Here is a 4,719-nt window from a genome sequence, read left to right as displayed (position 1 = left end):
GTTGAATAGAAAAAAAGCAGCCTGCATAGACTGTTGAATTAGAAAGTAAAAATAAATGGACCACGGTAGTTTGGTGGCTATCTATGCCCCCCTGCCCTCCACTTGTAGTTGAATAGAAAAAAAGCAGCCTGCATAGACTGTGGAATTAGAAAGTAAAGATAAATGGACCACGGTAGTTTGGTATCTGTCTGCATCATACCCCCTCTCCACTAGGAGTAAAATAGTAAACTATTCAGCCGTTATAGAGTCTAGAATATAAATAGAAATTGAGAAAGGCAATTTGGTATCGGTCTGCATCATAATCATCAACATCATCATTAGTGCCCTCGTCGCCTACACAAATCTCCCTCTCATCCTATTCTAATTCAAAAGTGGCATCCTCAATTGGTGTATCACCGACTACACTCGGGCTGTTCAGGCACACATCAGCAGAACTGCTGAAAGGGCCCTTCTTTATGGGTACATTATCAGAATGCTCACGATTAGACATACCACTGGTGGATGGACTCTCCACAGGGATTGGTGTCATTTGTGAATCAGAGCAAACATTATCCTCTAATGCCTTACTGTTATCTTGCAGCTCGGCTTTGATGCGTAACAGTAGTTGTGCACCAATTGTAGGCTCGGTAACTTTTTTGGATCCGCCACTAATAGAGAAAGGTGAAGGCCTCATTCTCTCTTTGCCACTGCGTGTGTAGAATGGCATGTTGGCAATTTTTTTTTATCGGCACTCAACTTTTCCTCAGTTACACCTCTTTTTCGATTCAACACAGTAAAAAATGTTTGGGTGTGTTTTTTTTGGACTGATTTCGAAACACTGTGTAGTTTGACATCGCCTTGCTCAGATGACGTACTGGGAATACTACCATCAGGACTGGTGACAGAACCTGGTTGCTCATTCTGCTCATATGTGGACTGCTTTGAATCCATTCTGAGCCCAAAGCACTTGTAGTGCTAAAAATTATTTGGTAGATACTGCTGACAGATAGTAATTTTGACAGCCAGAAATATTTAGGCAAAATAATGGGGGACACCCAAAAAGCACTTTGAGTGCCAAATATTGAAATAAAAAACAAAACCCTCTATCCTCCTCTCTTCTCTAGCGATTTTTGTTAGCACAATTGGAATCAGAATATTGTATTCTCTGTCCCTGCTCTAATCAGCCTGTGACTACACCCTGCTCTCTCCCTCTGTCAAATGGCGATGGAGTGCTGTGGAGGCGTGTACTTATAATCTTCATGTATCGCGAGAAACGAGCCCCGAAATCCGACGACGTCACAATGATGTTCGGCCTCGATTTGGATTCCGAGCGGGCGGGAGAGTACAGAACCTACTCAGCTCGGTACTCGGATACCCAAAGTTCGGGTGGGTTCGGTTCTCGGGGAACCGAGCCCGCCCATCTCTAATTTTAACTGTGAGCAGCAAACTTTGAACTTCAAATTAACATTTCAACAGTTATAAAATGCAGTTTTTGGCAAAAGTTTTGAGAATGACACAAATATTAATTTTCACAAAGTCTGCTGCCTCAGTTTTTATGATGCCAATTTGCATATACTCCAGAATGTCATGAAGAGTGATCAGAGGAATTGCAATTAATTTCAAAGTCACAATTTGTCATGACAATTAACTTTTTCCCAAAAACAACATTTCCACTGCATTTCAGTGGATTGTCTAACCACTACACCAAACGTGCAAGTGGAAACAATATGTGCATGAAATAGACTAGAAGGAAAAGCTGAGCATCAACTTCTTTCATAACAAGCTTTTTTCCTTTTTTAATTGTGTCAATATTTATAATTTGAAATATTATAGACATAAATCCTTGCACAGTTAAAATATTTGGATATGGAAATTCAGTCATGTATAATAATTATAATAATAATTGGACTGCAAATTGTTTTTTTGTATTTTTGTTTGTTTTCTTTTGGGGGGGCACTTAGATTTTTTAGCTTTCATCTGTGGATATTTCCTATGTCTTTGCAATCCAGTTTTTTGGAACAGCTGCTTCTCTGTGTTGTAGCTGCACACAATTTTCAACATGCTTTGTAGCCATATTCCACAAAATGTATCAAGACTCAAACTCATGAACCCGCTGATAAAAAGGGGATTGTTTAACCACTGCACCAACGTGCTAGTGGAAACAGTGTGTGCATGAAACAGACTTAAAGGAAAAGCTGAACATCAACGTCTCTCATAACAAACAGTTTTACTTTAATAATTTTAATTAATGTAACAAATCAATTATATTATTATTAATTTTAAAAATAAATATTGGAGCCCTAAATCCTTGGTACATGCACAGTTTAAATTTTTGGATATGGAAATTCCCAACACAACACATGCCTAATTCGCAATCATAAATATGTACGATACACTATAACCATACACTAGCGTACTCTTCTATAAATGACACATTGGAGTAAATCCACAGAAATATGGGGATATACAAAGTCCACACAGATACAGGCATGATTCTGGATTCGAACTCATGCCCTTGCTGTTGCCAGGTCATTTCTCTAACCAGTAAGACATACTTCAGATTGAAACAAACATACAACACAGGCACTTGTCGCATCCTAAATTGTTACTGACCATAATTAAATGAACAATTGCACCCACCTTCTTAATAACAGACATAAAGGATCATGTTTTGTTTTCTAAAAATGGAAATAAGAAAGTCTACGCTATTGCATATCAGATTAATTCGCAATCAGAATTAAACACAAACATGTTTAAATCAGTCTAAAAGGAAACAACAAATTTTCCTTTCCCTACTCCATGGCAGTCCTTACAATGGGTTAATCCCTAATCAGCTAGTGTAGACAGGAAGAATTTTGTCCCACCTTGCCCCTATATAAGGTAGCTCCTCCTCTTCCTCAGTGTCTTTTCTTCCTGTCTCAGTAGTGTGTAGGACAGGTAGTGTAGTGAGTGTTTGTTGTTTTATTTTTTATTTTATTCGAGAGGGCTTACCTGGAGGATTTCTGGCTTTCCTCTGAGCTGGCTGTTGGGATGACAGCTCCTGCGGGGTAAGTGCTGGACAATTCTGCCTCTTTGAAGTTTAGTAAGACTGCCGGCGGGTATGCACACTTGGAAGGCACATGTGGAAAACAAGCGCGCTTGTAAGGATGGTAGTGCTATTCCTTGTTTACCTCACCTGTCGGGATAAAAACAGGTGAGGTAGTTAATCTGCTAAAGGCTCACTTGGTTTATGTCAAAAGCAGGCACTGTGTTGAGCAGCTGCAGCCCATTTATGAGGTTCAGTATTGGCTTGGTGTTTGATGTTGCAGGACCTAGCAGCTACCTGGATAAGTGCACTATGGAGCAGGAGCCCCCCCCAAAAAAGCTGAAGGAACCCCAAGGTAAGCCCTTAAAAAGGGGTTTTTGGTTACTCTTAGGTTACTTAGTTCCTTTTTTCTATTGTCTACAATACCTCTGTGGAGCTTGTGCAGGTAAAAAGGAAATATAAACTGAAGAATCATGTATGTGCAGCTGTGATGGCAGTTTACCGAAAAATTGTACTGATCCGTTGTGTGTGTCATGCATCCCAGACGGTAGAGGAGTCTGGCCCCCCTCATCAATTTAAGCAGTTCTTTTCATGGATGGTTAAAGCGATGCAAGAGTTTCAGGCCTCAGAACAGAGACCGATAAGGGACAGGATGCCTATTGCAGAAGATATGGAGGAAATAAGGCCAGGGCCGTCCTCTGAAACATTTAATTCTGCTCAGGAATGGGATTCGGAATCAGATAGTGAGGATAAAGTGAAAGAGGATCCTAGGATCTTTAACTTGGATACTGTGAATATTATACTTAAGCATATTAACAAGTCTCTAGGTATTGAGGAGCCAACTGTACCAATGCAGGATGCATTGTTTTCAGAGCACCAAGTAAAGTCTAGAGTGTTCCATACCCATACGTTAAAGACTTGATTGCTAAAGAATGTCAGGCCTTAGACAAGAGTCATCTTAACATGGGGAGACTAAATCGTATGTATACTTTTCAGGATGAAGATGTGCTGAAATGGTGTTCTGTGCCTAAGGTGCATTCAGCCATAGCTGGCTTATCCTCAAGGACCACTCTCCCATGGGATGATGGGGGTTCATTAAATGATACTATTGATAAGAGAATGGAGACTTCCTTCAGGAAATTACACATCTCCTCATGCATAACTCTAAAGTTTAGGATAGCCATGGCTTCGGTAGCTAGAGCCCTGAAAATGTGGGCCAGTACTCTACATACAGACTTTGAGGATAAGATAATTAGATTGTATCGTCTCATATCCTTAGAGGTTATGCAGAAAAGCATTGATTTCCTGTGTGAAGCTACGCTGGATACGATTGTTTTCTCTTCCAGGAGCATGACCTCGGCGGTTGTAGGAAGAAGGGCGCTCTGGCTATGTCCGTGGGCAGCAGATCATCAATTTAAATGCCGTTTGACAACGCTTCCATATGAAGGCAATTTCTTGTTTGGTGAAAAACTAGATAATCTAATGCAGAGGCTTGCAAGTGGCAATGCTAATTGTCTACCACAATACAGAAAGGTGAGACGTTTTCTCTCTTATTCTCCAAAACAACAGTTCAAGGAGGCCCGTGCCTATAGGCCAGGGAGACAATATTCTAGGCATCAAGATAATATGGCAAGACAGTCCTTTCGGCCCTTCAGACCAAAAAGGGGGAAACAAGGACAGCAAAGATCCCAATGACTATCTACAGATCCAGTCTC

Source organism: Mixophyes fleayi, chromosome 3, assembly GCF_038048845.1.
Source record: "Mixophyes fleayi isolate aMixFle1 chromosome 3, aMixFle1.hap1, whole genome shotgun sequence".
In the NCBI taxonomy this organism is placed as follows: Eukaryota; Metazoa; Chordata; class Amphibia; order Anura; family Limnodynastidae; genus Mixophyes; species Mixophyes fleayi.
Note: the sequence above shows the minus strand (reverse complement) of the source record.